This window comes from Tupaia chinensis, unplaced genomic scaffold (assembly GCF_000334495.1).
Source record: "Tupaia chinensis unplaced genomic scaffold, TupChi_1.0 Scaffold000320_2, whole genome shotgun sequence".
Classification (NCBI taxonomy): Eukaryota; Metazoa; Chordata; class Mammalia; order Scandentia; family Tupaiidae; genus Tupaia; species Tupaia belangeri.
Window position 1 is genome coordinate 1,378,252 of NW_006159814.1, and position 15,995 is coordinate 1,394,246.

Genomic DNA, 15,995 nt, shown 5'->3' on the forward strand with positions numbered 1-15,995 from the left:
GTTGGTAGGCAGGAAGAAGCCCACAGTGGTCTCCTGTCTCACCTTCCCTCAATGACTGCTTCTCCTCCCTGGTCGGCAGCAGCACAGGCTCCAGGGAAAATGGTAGCAAATGGATGTACCTGGGATGGGTTAGGAGACAGGAAGAAGCCAGAAGCAGTCTCCTATCTCAGCTTCCCTACCAGCTACCTGCCCTTTGGACTTTCAGTGACATGTAGCAATAACTTCCCTTGTTATTTAAGCTGGGTTGTGTTTGGCTATTTTATTGTTTATAACTGACTATTGCGTCTGACTTGATGTACACACTATTTGTCAGGCACATTTTGACTCAGTCTTCACCACAGCCAGTAAAGGAAATTTTACAGATGAAGAAACTGAGGCTGAGAGAAGTCAGTTTCATGTTCAAACTGCTGATAAGTGGTGGAGCCTGGACATAGTCTCAGATTTGCCCAGTCTTATTACCTCTGCTTTCCACCATATTCTGTGGGCTCCTGCTATAATATCTGTGGGCAGTGTTTGGGGAAATCACCCCTCTACCAGGATCTGCAGTAAACCTACAGCTAACCCCCAGCAGAGATTGTTCCTATTGTCATAAAAGCCACTGTACTTCATAGGTAACATCCTGCTTTTTAAAATTATTATTTTCTTTCAATTGCCAGACTCACCAGAGAGAGAAAGAAAAAAATTACATCCCAATAGGGTATGGTCACATCACAATCTTTTCTCTTTCACTTTCCCATCCTATCAGTATTTGGGGCACACATGCACACATGTCTGGCACATTTTTCAAGTCACTGGAGCTGGGATTCATAGTCATGTGGAATCTCCCTCCCCTAACCAGTAGGTGATGGAACCTACTCAGATATTCTGCTTTAATGGTTGGGTATTTCTTGCAAGGGTTGATAAATCACTATCAAAAAAGTAGCAATAAATCTCTCATTTCAAGAGATGCTGCAGAAAGATCTTGAAGAATTATTCTTGGGGGACCAACAGTTAGCGTAATGGCTATGTTGCCAGACTCCCATGTAGTCGACCATGGTTTGAGTCCCGGACTCGGTGGCTTAAAATTCAGGCCGTGCGCATGTGCGTGTGGGCCCAGGATCCCAAGAGGAGAATGGAGGAGAAGGGATTGCGGCGTGGCCATCTCCTCCTTGGGTGGGGTGGGGGGTGATTTCTCGCTTTCTGTCTCTCTGTCTGGCAAGTGCCCATGCCTTATAGAAAAAAAAACTCTCCAAAAAAAAAAAAAAGAATTATTGTTGGCATTTCAGTCTATGGAACATAAGTCCAAGATCCTAAAAGTAGCTTTCTGTCTAATATAAACTTATCTAATTTTAAATATACACAGGCTCTTCAAAACATCATGGAAATTCATATGATGGAAAAACTATGCATGGATTTCAAAAGATCTTTCACCAAAATAAATCTGTACTTAAATTCTATTTTTCCATGAACCTTTTGAAGTCCCCTCGTAAAGTCGCTATATAAGTCACTTGAAATTGTTTTTCTGTTTGGAAATTGGAAGTGAATTTACTTTATACTTAGAAAGTCTTATGAGTAGGATCTGATTTTAAGAAAACTAATCTAAATATAAGCTAAGAGTTAGGTTCCTTGAGATATGAAACAATAACACATTAATGGTGTACCCACCATTTTCAGTGTCACTAATCTTGTCCCTCGGTTGTTTAACTAATGTTTCTGGTGGGAAAACAAACAAAAATTTTTCTGTTGCAGAATACATATATGTAGGTATAATGCCATGGGAAAACAAAAAATTTTCGGTTGCAGAATACATATATGTAGGTATAATGCCTTAAACAATTTTCCAGTTTTGCAGCCTGAACAGAAAAGAAAAAGTTTCAGAGAACACTGATCAATATGCTGCTAAAGAACTTCACAACATCCCCACTCCCAGCTTCTCTTTGACCACCAGAGATAGGAGACCACACTTCTTGATGCCCAACCCCAATATCAGACAGTTCTACCTGGTCCAAAGAGCTCTGTGTGTTGAACTCAAATCTGTACCTCTGCTTTGCGGTTGGACAGATTTGAATCCAAAGATTGTTCTACCAGTTCCTACTGAGGGACCTTGGACTGTTGTTTCCCTAGCTATGAAAATGGAGATGATGATGCCGTCCTCAGATCATTACTATAAGCTTAAAAGAGACAGTGTATACAAAGTGCATAGCATCTGTACCTGGCACAGATGATAGCTGTTGTTACAGCTCTCTCAAGGGCACTTGAGTTGTTAAGTAGAATTGTCAAATTTAGTAACTAAAAATACAGAAAGCCCAATAAAATTTGCATTTTAAGAAAACAATCAACAACTTTTAGTATAAATATGTTCCATGTAATATTTGAAATATACTATATTGAAATATTATTCATTATTTACCTGAAATTTGAATCTCACTGGGTAACCTGTGTTTTATCTGGCAACCCTATGATTTAAGCAATGGGACCATCCAAGTTGAAGCAGTGATGTGGTGGTTAAGGACAATGGATTCCCACATGGCTGACTGTGGTTTGAGTCCCAGACCAGGCGGCTTGCTTTCTCACTTTCCCTCTCTCTCGCCCATTCTGTCCTTCTCTGCTCAAATTAAAATAAATAAATACAAAGTAAATAAAGTTAAATAAAATAATTCTTTAAAAATGTTTTAAATAATGAAGAAAAATTTAAATAAAATTTTTAAAAGTTGAAGCAGGGATGGGGTAAAGCAGAAAAGAATGGTGAGGTTAGAGTCGGGAGAACATAGGAAACCCACAACTGTGACAGGCTCGCAAGTCTTGTGTGGAGATGTTAACAGATGGGAGAGTGTTGTGTGAAGTCCTTGGTTCTTTGGGTCCAGATCACTAAAATTAGAGATCTGTCCCTAGGCGCAAAATGAAACTGCAACCACAAATGAAGTAGGTAGAAAAAAAAGATTTAATAGAAAGAAAGGAAAGAAAAGAAAGTACACCCAAAAAGGTTGTTGGGCGGGCAGATTGCCAGGTGGCAACCGCGCTTGGTACTAGTTAACCATTATTTTTATTACTAGAGGTCATGAATATTCATTAGTGGGCGGTCCCTTACACTGCCTATGTTCTTCCTTTAAATTAGAATCCTTACGCTCTTTTCCTGCACCTGCGCATCTTCCTCACAGGTAAAGAATGAGGAACTTGATCACCTAATTGCACATGGTGCCCAATGTGAGCCAGGTTGCCCCAATTAGACTACCAATTAGTCTATTGCCCTAATAGGAATTGGGGCATTGACCAAAAACGCTTGCTTAGGTCTTTTTGATAAGAGAAAAATCTACGAATCATCCCTGTGCACTTCCCTCAGGCCTCAAGGAAGGAAGATGGCAAATTGCCTCGCCCTCCTGGCACCTGGAGCTAGATGAGCCTTTCACTTTTCTCTTAGGGCTACCTGCTCATGGCTAACTAACTGCCTACCACAGAGACACATACAGACCCAGTTGTTTAAATGGACACCCAGTCATAAGGAGAAGCCCGTAAGTCACAGCGATTCATTTCCTTTCCCTTTGGAAACATTCTCTTTAACTGTATATGTGTTCATCAGAGAGAGGAAGAGGGAGAGAGCATCCCCTAACAGGGCATGGTCATGCTGCAATTCCTTCTCCACAGAGACATTATCAATTATTTCCCTGGGTAATGGCAGAGACCAGGAACTGTGGCTGGCTGCCTCTGTTCACAAAATGGTCTCACAGCACTTATTGCTAACCCAGGAAAACACCAAAATTTAAAATTACAAGCACAGTTTCTACAGACTGTGCATCACTTTTGCACCATCTTAACGTAGAAAAATTCTAAGTCTAATTACTAGATGGAGCCTTTTTTTTCAGTGCGAAGTTCTGTTTTGTTTTCTTAGTCTTTTTGCTACAGGGCGTGTGCATTGTCTGGAGAGAGACAGAGAGAGAGGAAAAGTGGGGAATCACCCCTCAGTGAGATGGCCATACCACAATCCCTTTCATTCTCCTCTGGGGATTTTGGGTGCACACACATACACGTCCAGTGTGTTTTTCAAGCAGCTGGGTCCAGAGTCTCCAGTCAGCCATGGAGGATCCAGCGCCTTAGCCACCGTGCCACCTGCTAGACTGACAGCCCATCTTTACTATCACTGGGATGTTAAAAGAGCATGGAGGGAGCAAAGAGCTCCCTTGGAAGGAGAAGAAGGGTGCATGGATAGAGGAGCTCTGGGGGAGACTCAAAGGTGAGCAAGACTTTTGCAAGACCTGGAGACAGAGGATGCTTTACAGACAAAGAAAACAGCCTTTCGAAAAGCACATGTTTAGTGTGAAAGAGGATAACAAAGGCAGAGAACCAGGGGAAAATTAGCCCGGTCTAAGCATAGGTTGTAGTTAGTAAAAGAAGAGTTCAGTGCAGTCAGAGGATTATGTTCCAGTTTATACAATATAGATAAAACCCAGGAAACAATGCAAATGTGACCCTGAAATAATTAGCTCAGATTTACCCAGTAGAAAGATTGCTCTGCTGGAAATAAGAAAACAAAGTCTTAGAAAATTGAACTAAGGGACCAACAGTTAGTGTAATGGCTATGTCGCTGGACTCCCACATAGTTGACTGCAGTTCGAGTCCCGGACCCGGTGGCTTAAACTCATGCTGGGCGCGTGTGCGTGCGTGCCCAAGATCCCAAGAGGAGAATGGAGGAGAAGGGATTGTGACGTGGCCATCCATCCTGGGGGGGGGTGATTTCTCGCTTTCTGTCTCTGTCTCTCTCTTGGTCTGTCTGGCGAGCACACACAAAACCTCTAAAAAAAAAAAACACCTCTAAAAAAAAAAAAGGAAAAGAAAATTGAACTAAAACAGCATATTATATTATAGATTATTTTGTCCAAATAGCATTTATCCCAGTATTACTTTGATGTTTTAATTATTGTCAGCATTTAAGTATTATTTAATTATTGTCATAACCTAATAAGGTTATGAAAATTAAATTAGTTAATATATTTACTTATTTATTTTAAATACAGATTTTTGCTACAGGGTGCATGCACTCACCGGAGACACACAGAGAGACAGAAAGCGAAAAATCACCCCCCAGGGGAGATGGCCACCCTGTAACCCCTTCTCCTTTATTCTCCTCTTGGAATTTTGGGTATGCATGCACACATGCCTGGCATGAGTTTTAAGCTGATGGATCCAAGACTCAAACTGTCATCAACTACGTGAGAGTCTAGCGATGTAACCATTACACCATCTGCTGGTCCCTAAGTGAGTTAATATATATAAAACACTCAGAAAAGTGCCTGCCATGTAGTTACTTCCTCTATTGATTCTTTTTTTAATTGTACAAAATATAAAAAACATCAAATTTTCCATTTTAAACATTTTTAAGTGTACAATTCAGTGGCATTAAGTACTTTCACATTGTTTCGTGTCTCCTCTATCCATCTCCAGTACCTTATTTTACATCATAGCAAACTGAAACTCTGTACCCATTAAAAAATAATTCAAATTGCCCCATTCTCAGTTTCCGGCAACCTCTATTCTCCTTTCTGTCCCTGAATTTGTCTATCCAGGTATTTTATGTAAGTGATATCATTCAATATTTGTCTTTTTGTGACAGACTATTTCACTTAACAATGGTTTTGAGGTTCATCCATGTCATAGCATTTATCAGAATTTTATTCCCTCTTAAAGCTAAATAATATTCCGTTGCATGTATAAATCTCATTTTGTTGACCCACTTATCTGTCAATAAACATATGGGCTGTTTCCAGCGTTTGGCTATTGTGAATAATGCCGCTTCTGGATATAGATGTATAAATATCTCTACAAGCTCCTGTTTTCAATTATTTTTTAGTGTATGTGCTAAAATGGCTGGGTTATATGATAACTTTATTTTTTAAATAATTTTTCCAGAGAATACATGTGCTCACCAGAGAGAGATGGGGATGGGTGATGGGGGTGGGGGGAGTGAGAAAGCATCCCCTCCCATGGAAAATGGTCACGCAACAATCTCTTCTCCATGTCTACCTCTTTTCGAGATTTTTGGGCACTCAAATTCATCTGCCTGGCATGTTCTCAAGTCACTGGGTCTAGGACTCGAACTGCACAGTTGGTCATGTGGGATCTAGGTGCCTCAACCACCATGCTAGGGGCTGGTCCAGGGTCATATGGTAATTCTATGTTTAGTTTTGAGTAATCACCTTACTGTTTTCTTCAGGGGCTGCACCATTTTACTGTCCTACCGGCAATGCCCAAGAGTCCAATTTCTCCTTGTTTTCACCAACACTTGCTATTTTCTGTTTTGTTGTGTATTATTTTAAATAATAATCATCCTAATAGATGTGAAGTGATATCTATTTTGATTTTGTTTTCATTTCCCTGGTGATCAATTCCTAACTATAATTATATAACAATTTTAAAAAGTAAAATTAGGGACCGGCAGGTAACATGGTGGTTAAGGGTGCTGGACTCCCACATGGCTAACCATGGTTCAAGTCCTGGAACTGGCAGCTTGCTTTCTCACTTTCTCAGCCAGGACCAGCAGTTAACATAATGGCTATGTTGCTGGACTCCCATGTAGCCAACCGCGGTTCGCGTCCTGGACCCAGTGGCTTAAAACTCACGCCAAGCATGTGTACATGCATGCCCAAGATCCCGAGAGGAGAATGGAGGAGAAGGGATTGCGGCATAGCCATCACCTCCTCCCCCGGGGGGGTGATTTCTCACTTTCTATTTCTGTCTCTCTCTGTCTTTCTGGCAAGCTCATGCACCCTATAGCAAAAAAAATACTCTCTCCAAAAAAATTTAAAAAAAAGTAAAATCAGCCTCTAGAACAGAGAAGAGAGGAAGAGAGTCTAAGAAATACCAATGACTGAAACATGCATTACAATACATATCCTTCTGTAAGCTACATTTTTCGTGTAAGATCATTAAGTAATGTTACAGTTTAGACTCCCTTCTGACTGAAACATGCATTACAACACATATCCTTAAGTAAGCTACATTTTTTGTGTAAGATCACTAAGTAATGTTACAGTTTAGATAACCTTCCAAATTCAGATTAAAATGAGGGAGGATCACAGATACGATGGAGCCGGGAGCGAAATCTAGGCTGGCTGATCTAGAACCTGTATGCTTGGTTGCCTAAGCAAACATGAAGTAAATAGAAATTCACCATTCTTAAAGGTCCTGAATTTGCTTATCTGAAGTTTAAATTCTGTGCTAAAGAGTAACAAACATCAGAGGCATTCAGTTTCTATCCTGTAGGTCAGACAAAGAGTTGAGTATAGATACAATGGGTAATAGGAAACCAGCAAGGTTCTTGAGTAAGAAACTGATAGGTTGAAAACAATGTCAAGGAATGCAACCGCACTTGCCACAGTGTGTAGTTGTAAGAGATGAAAGAGTCCAGGGCTTGGGGTCAGTTCTAATCTCAGCAATGACAGCAGCTGTGACCATGAGCAATTCATCTAACTTCTTATGACCTCAGTTTCCTTATATGTAAAATTATTGGAACATTTGTCCCATAAAAGCAATGTGAGAATTAAATCAGACAATTTAGAATTGCTTAGCATCATACCTGATCTATTGTAAGTGCACCTTCATTCATCCCTTCACCCATTCAACAAAGATTTGTCGAACACCCTCTGTATGCTCTGCTCTGTGCTAGGCACTGGGATAGCACTGGAACAACATAGATAGGACTCCATCACGATTTAGTCTGCAAGGGAGAATCGATAAATCTATATAAGCATAAGCTAGTTAAAAATGGAGATATTGTGGACGTAAAAAAGCATGGTCCAGTAAGAGAATAAGAAAGATAAATTTTGCATGACATGGCTGGGGTAGAGTCAGGAGTTTCAGGCAACTCCTCTCTGAGGACACTTCATTTAGGCCCTGAGGGATGTATAGGCGTCAGCTGAGTGAGGATCTTCTGGAGAGAAGACCAGGAGCCAGTAGAGGGGCCTGAAGGGAAGGGGGGAGAACCAACAGAGTGAGGAGTCAGGAAGCCAGGGGGAGAAAGGGTCAAAGGGAAGAGGTCACCTGCCACATAGTGCCACTAAGATGGAGACTGGAACATGGATTTGGCCTCACAGATATTAAGGAAGACCTCGACAAGAGCAGTTTCAGGGGTGTGGAGGACATAAAACCTGTATTAGAGGGATTCTTAAAAGGAGGTGTAGACACTCCAAAAACCCATCAGAAACAAGAAGAAATGTTCCTCACTAAGAGGAGAGGCTACTGTGAGCTGAACCTCAGGTCCAAACCAAAGAAGACATCAGCTCAGCCCTGTGCACTCAGAACTCATCCTCCATCCCCTGTGACTGTCCTCTGTAAAGCAAGTCCCAGGCCATCGCCTTTGAGTTGAGGCCTTGAAATTAGCATCTGAGTGTACACTAACAGGACATTCTTCACGAGGCTAAACCTCCGCATCATACGGTCTGGGAACCAAGAGTCTACGTTCTGAATCTCACTTCAAAGGCAGTTAGAGCAGAAGATATCGTGTTCCCCATGCTACTTTAAACAAGCTGCAGAGTGGGGCACAGTGGGGAAGGCTCCAAACGCCAACTGGAGCCCCTTCCAAAGACCCTATCTGGTCAAAGCCCCACTCATCCCCCAATGAATTCCGAGTTCATATTTGCAAGCACTCCTTTTTGTTTTTGTTCTGCTTTGTTTTGTTTTTTCCTGAGAGGTTTTTGCTATAGGGCATGTGTGCTTGCCAGAAAGAGACAGAAAGTGAGAAATCACTCCCCAGGGGGAATGGTCATGCTGCATTCCCTTCTCCTCCATTCTCCTCTCAGGATCTTGGGCGGGCATGCACACACACACACGCCCAGCATGAGTTTAAGCCACTGGGTCCAGGACTCGAACTGCGGTCAACTACATGAGAGTCCAGTGACATAGCCATGACACCAACTGCAAGCACTCCTTTTTTGTGGTCATGGGTGTGGAGCTTCGGCAGCAATCTCCAGAAGTAATTTAAATGTTCTTCCCTGGTCTTCAATGCTGGGAGTGTAAAGAGGCTTTGGGATTCTACTACCTTAAAGGGACCCAGACTATGTAGCCATGAGCAAATTCTTGTGCATGAAATCACAGTGGGGTGTGTCTAAAGAGAGCCAGTGACTCCCCCATATAGCTATCTCTTCCTCCTCTTGGGGAGCTCATGCTTTACTAGCCAGAAAAACCTTGACACTTGAGATGAAGGAAGTAGGATGACGGTACACAGAGGGAAGAGAGGATAAAGGAGGTCAGAGGCCACTGGAGACTGGGACTTATCTGTGATTTTCCCCGGGCATTAACTCTTGGCTAACACTAACTGGGGTGGGTGTCATCTCAGCACCAGGCTCTCCTCTGCAGCTCAGTTGCAATAATGGACAAGCTGACAGCTTGGACAAGGTGAAAGGGAAGAGGAGGGCACAGTCCACGGGGAGCCAAGCAACATCCACCTCAAGGATCCTGGGTGGCAAGCACCCTATCAGGGAATTACTAGCACCAAGGAGTGATGGTGACTACCTTTCCCCAGAGGAGACCTCCAACTCTGGAACTAGAGGCTGGAGAGAACTGAATTCTGAGCTGAAAGAGCTTGCAGTTCTCAGCCCCTTCCCCTCCCTACACTGGCCCTATTGTCAACAAGCAACCTGGCAGTTACTCTACAGTGGCTAAAATTTGGCACACTCTCCAAGGCCTTAACTGGTCAGATCAGGTGACCATTTCCCTGAGTTGTTTAGAGCAAAAAAAGGATTACCTGCCCACCTCCCCCTCAGAGGCAGGTGAGAGTAAATCTAGTTAACTGACGAGGCTGCCAGTTTACAAACACAACATAAACCATAAAGGCTGCATTGTTCCACTGAGGCAGCCTTCCCAGTGGTAAGGTTAGATTAGCAATTTGTCCTTTGTCAGAGGATTAGCAGGGCCTCATTGTTTTAATGTTTATTTATCAATTTGCATCTTCTAGCAGTTTCGATGAGGCCCCATTCCCCCAAGTCCCTACTATATAATCGGCTGCTCATTTTACCTCCTCTGCCAAGGACGTAATGAAGCTGGATTAGAGCACACCGCCATGAAACACATGCAAATCCTCCTCAGCTTTTCTTCAGTTTGGGTTCAAGCTTCTTGGCCCTCCCCTGGCTGCAGAACGGAAATTATAGAGGGAAGAAAAGATGGTTCATTTAGACAAAGGGGCCCTTTCTCACCTCTGACGGTACTGTTCCTAACACAGAACTCTGCATTCAGTCGACATTTGTGAAACACTCTTAGTTTTGATGCCAATCTGCCCTTGTTGCTAGACAGTTCACCCAAGCCCACAGTTTTCTGGTGGATTTTGACATGGTTATGGTGGATCTGATAGGGTGAAGACAACCTCACAATGCTGACAAAACTGCTAGGCAGAGTTCCCTAGAGGCCTGACTAATGGTTAGCACATTCGTCCTCAAGGAATATTGTGTAGTAAGCACCTAATTGTACATGATTCTGCTGGGAGAACAATACTGATACTATCCCAATCCCTTCTTCCTAGTATATTTTTGCCAGAGGCATTATTTACTCCTTTGCTTTAGAAATAGCATGGAGTCAGGAACCAGCAGTTGATGTGGCTTTCCCTCTCTCTGTTTCTTTCTCCAGCAAGCACATGAGCTCTATTCCAGACCTAGTGGCTTGCTTTCTCACTTTCCCTCTCTCTCTCTCTGATCAAATGAAAATAAATAAATGAATAAATAAAATTGAATAAATAATTATTAAAAACTAGCATGGGGGCTGGACAGTGCTTCAGCAGTGAAATCCAATGCTCTGTGAAGATGACCACATGGGAAGGTCTTGGTTCCCAATCGGAGACTTACCTGAGTACACAGGGCATCCACTTGCCCAAGACTGGGGCTGGCTGAAGCTGGGGGTGGACCACAGCATCAGGTCCTGTTGGGGGGAGCCTCTCGTTCTCGTAATGTCTCTCTCTTTCATGGAAGAAATAAATAATAAACTTTAAATTTAAAAAATAATAACAATCAATAACAGGAAACAATATTTTAAAAGCTCTACTATTCCATGTAGGTTCATTGATTGTAACAAATGTACCGCTCTGGGGTGGGGGGCAGTATTGATCCCGGGGAGGCTGTACATGTGTGGGAACAGAGGGTACGTGGAAAATCTCTGTGCCTTCCTTTCAGTTGGGCTGTGAATCTGAAACTGCCCTAAAAAATATGTCTCCTTAAGAAAAACTCGCCCATCTGTTTGTTAATTTTCAAAATTACAAAATTAATTTTTCAAATGAAAGTTTCTATGAAGAGATGAGGCACGAAATCCAGTAAGCAGACTCTTCCTCCCAATCCCCTGAGGGATTGCAGGGATCGCTCTGGTTCTACAGGACACTTTGAATCTTCTGGGTACAGGGGATCCACATGCTTTCTTCCTGGTCAGGTCTATCCATTTTCCCTGTCCCTCCAGAAATGTACTCTGGTCTTCCTTTCTAACTGCTTCCTGGAGTTTTTTAAGCATCACCAGACATTCTAGAAAGACTTCTTTCAAAATTTCCATCGTGGGAACCAGCAGTTAGCGTAATGGCTATGTCGCTGGACTCCCACGTAGTCGACCGCGGTTCAGCAGACTCTTCCTCCCAATCCCCTGAGGGATTGCAGGGATCACTCTGGCTCTACAGGACAGTTTGAATCTTCTGGGTTAAACAGGGGATCCACATGCTTTCTTCCTGGTCAGGTCAATCCATTTTCCCTGTCCCTCCAGAAACGGACTCTGGTCTTCCTTTCTAACTGCTTCCTGGAGTTTTTTAAGCATCCCCAGCTCTCCAAAAAAAAAAAAAAATTTCCATCGTATCACATCTCCATGCTTTGATATGACATTCAAAGTCCTTTACAAATTGGCCTCGATTTAATATCTCAATTTTATCCCTCACTAACCCCTAAACAAAACTTTCCTGTCCTGCTAGCCCTAGCACGTACCATCCATAAGCATGACTTGTGAAGGGTTACCTCCTGTCTTTGTTCACACTGAAAACGGAGTGGCCGCTTGTTTCAGATTTTAAGTTCAACCCACTGGTCCTCAAACTTTGGCCACTCTGTGACATTTTCCACAACCACTGTGTGTGTTGACGCTGGTTTGTGGTACACTCTCTGTGTATGCTTTGGGATTTGAGAATATGAGCTCATATTGTATGGGGCTTCATCTGTATGAACTGTCGACCTTGGACTGATGGTATACCTCTCCAAACCAGTTTTGCATTTACTTCTACCAGCTGCTCGAGGACTCATGTCATTGAAGCACTATTTTTTCTTTTCTTCTTCTTCTTCTCCACCCCTCACCACCGTCTCAGGCAAAGATTTTCTATGTCGTGATTCTCCTGCATTAGTTTCCCAAGTAACTGAGACTACAGGTGAGACCACCACACCCACTTGTAGGGTAGGCTGGAAGTCAAACCCAGGCCTCCCTAGTGGCCTCAGCCCGCTGAGGAGCAGTGTTAACAGCACAAGCTGCCATGACTGGGACAGTGTTCTTTTTACATTAATGAGTCTTCTTACTAGGCTCCTCCAGGACCACATGGTTTAAACTTCAAAGCCATGTGAGAGACCCATTGTTATGGATTCCCATAGAACATACCTTATTCCCTCCAGATCCCCCAGGAAGCTCCTATGTTGCCTTCCTTTGCTGAGAAGCTAATTTACCCTCCTAGATTCCAGCCTTTCATTGAGAACATGGCCTATCCAGTGTCCCAGATTTATGCAGGTCTCAGATCCCCTCCATTTCTTGGGCATTAAAACCAATGCTTCCAGGTCAAGGAAACCACCCACTCCCATTCCCAAAAAAGCCCCAAATCAGCTCAAATGTGTACCGCTTTGTTTTTTAGTGTCCTCTTTTGGGACTTGGGTATTTTCCCTTATATTTTTATAAGTTCAGTTATACAATTCAAACAATTTCTGTTACACTTTATCCAGAATTTTCAAGTATTTTGTAGCAAGTGAGGGAGCAGAGTCCAGGCTATTAGGTCTGCAATATTTGTACGATTGTTTCTTCAACTAGAGTTTTTGTTCTCATGTGCATTTTTTGTCTTTTTAATATTTTTTGTGGGACCAGTAGATGGCACAATGGTTATGTCACTGGATTCCCACGTAGTTGACCACGGTTTGAGTCCCGAACCCAGTGGCTTAAAACTCATGCTGGCCGCATGAGGAGACTGGAGGAGAAGGGATTGTGGCGTGGCCATTCCCTCTGGGGGGTGGTTTCTCACTTTCTGTCTCTCTCTCTTTTTTCTTCAGCAACCACACACAGCCTATAACAAAAACTTCTCTTAAAAAAATTTTTTTTTTTTGCAATAGAGCACATGTGCTTGCTGGAGAAAGAAACAGAGACAGAGAGAGGGAAAGTGAGAAATCACCCCTCGAGGAGGCACCACACAGCAGTCCCTTCTCCTCTGTTCTCTTCTAGGATTTGGGACATGCACACACACACGCCTGGTATGATTTTCAAGTTACCAGGTCCAGGACTTGAACCACAGTTGGCCATGTGGGAGTCCAGCACCTTAACCACCATACCACCTGCTGGCCCCATCATACATACTTTTTGTGTTAAACATGTAAGACCCAATATGAGGCCGAACACAAAATCAAATGATCCACAAAGTCTTAACAAATGAATGACATTTGTTTTACTCTTTTCTTATAAAGATTGCACTGCTTTAGAATCAGATGAATCTATCTCAACTCTGCTACTAACTAGCTACTTTTGCTCGGGTAAATTATTTCTCTGAACCTGTTTTCTGGTGTGCACAATGGAGGGCTGGCAGGTGGTGTGGAAGTGAAAGCACTGGACTCCCAAATGGCCAACCATGGCAGCTTGCAATTCACACCAGGCACATGTGCTTGAATACCCCAAATCCCACAAGGAGAATGGAGGAGAAGAGAGTAGGGCATGGCCATCTCCTCTGGGGGGTGATTTCTCACTTTCCCTCTCACCATCTCTCTCTGGCAAGCACACATGCTCTATGGCAAAAATCTGGAAAAGACACATGCTTTATGACAAAAAAATAAAAAAAAAAAAAAAAAAAAAAAAAAAAGTAAAAATGAAAAAGAAAGAAAGAAAATCCTTATGTAGGAGCTGGGAAGATGAATACATATTTATTTATTTTTGAGGGATTTTTTGCTACAGGGCACGTGTGCTCACCAGAGAGACAGGGAGAAATCACCCCCCAGAGGGGATGGCCATGCCACAATCCCTTCTCCTAAATTTTTCTCTCAAGATTTTAGGCACACACAGTGCCCAGCGTGATTTTCAAGCCACTGGGTCCAGAACTCAAATTGCGGATGACCACATGGGAGTCCGGTGCCTTGACCACTATACCACCTGTTGGCCCCAATCAATACATATTTAATGCATCTAGTATTATGCCTGGCTAGCACTCAATTATCATGATGTAGATTCAGAGGACACACACTGAATATTTTCTACTGCGTGATAATGGCTTTCTAATACTTTTTAAAAATCCTTCTGGAGGCCAGCAGGTGGCGTCATGATGGTTAAGGTGTTGGACTCCCACAGGGTTGACTACAATTCAATTCTCAGACCAGGTGGCTTTCTTTCTTTCTCTCTCTCTCTCTTTCTCTCTCCCTCTTTGTATCTCTCTGGTGTGCACTCATGCCCTACAGCAAATTAAATAATAATAATAAATAAAATTAAATAATTATTTTTTTTAAATCTTCCTGTTAGTCATTTAAAAATTCTTGCCAACTCTTGTGGTTATATAGATTTGAACCAGAGAAACACTTAATGATTTTCACAGATATTTTGTAATTTTGTTCAAAACCTGTCAAATCAAGTGTTAATCTTTTCCTTCTCACAGATGTTAAATGACTTTTCAACTTGTCCAGTCAGTGCAGAATAAAACAATAAATCTTGGGCCTATCTGACCTAGGTCAGACATCATAAGCTAATTAGATCACAGACATGTGGATATTGGGTATGTCTGTAGCCTCAGACTCTAGACAATTTGATCAATCATTCATAGAAATCATTTGGAAATAAAACAAAAGTATAGCCACTAAGCCTTTTTTGTCATCCCAAACTTCTTTCAACCCTGGAAGTCTGGCCTTCACTCCCTGAGGCATCCAGCCATCCTGAAGACCCCAAAAGCTGCGGTTGAAATGGTTCCATTTACTCCAAAGTGTGTCGAGATATTTTACCATCCAAAAATGGGAGACTAGAGGTAAGGAGAGAAAATGAAAAAAAAGAAAGAAAAGAAAAAGTAGGGTCCCTGCATTTCTCTCAAAACCCAGATGAAAAGGAACATTAGTTACAAGCACTAATGTACCACATTTGTGATTAGCCGCATTAATATGAGATGTGAAACAAACTGGTTAAGAGCAAGGCTTCAGATGCCAGCAGCCTTGGGCTTGAATTCCGGGTCTACCATTTATTAGTGGAATTATCTACATGAGTTACAGAGCCTCGGGGTCCTTACCTATGAAATGAGTATATAGATAACTCATTTCACAACGTTGTTATAAGGACTTAAAGAACAGTGTTAGGTACTCTCACTAGTACCTGATACTTAATGAACCAGCAGTACCATCCATTCAAGAAATATGGTCAATAATAAAATGACATAGGAGGTTTTAAAAACATTGCACACATAAACTCACTTCAAATACATGGCAACCCTAAGAAAAAGAGTCTGTTACCTCGCTTTCACAGATGAGAAACTGAGGCACAGAGAGGTTAGGCAACTTGCCCAAGGTCACAGAACCAGTAAGCCGCAGAGATAAAATGTAAACCCAGGATTTGGGGGGGGGACCAGCAGATGGTGTAATGTTTATGTCACTGGACTCCCACATAGTCAACTGTGGTTTGAGTCCCAGACCCAGAGGCTTAAAACTCACACCAGGGGTGTGGGTGTGTATGCCCAAAGTCCCTCCCACCTGAGGGGAAGTGATTTCTTATTTTCTATCTCTCCTTCTCTCCAGCAAGTACATGCACCCTACAGCAAAAATCTCTATCTAAAAAAAAAAAAAAAAAAAAAGGAACAAAACCCAGGT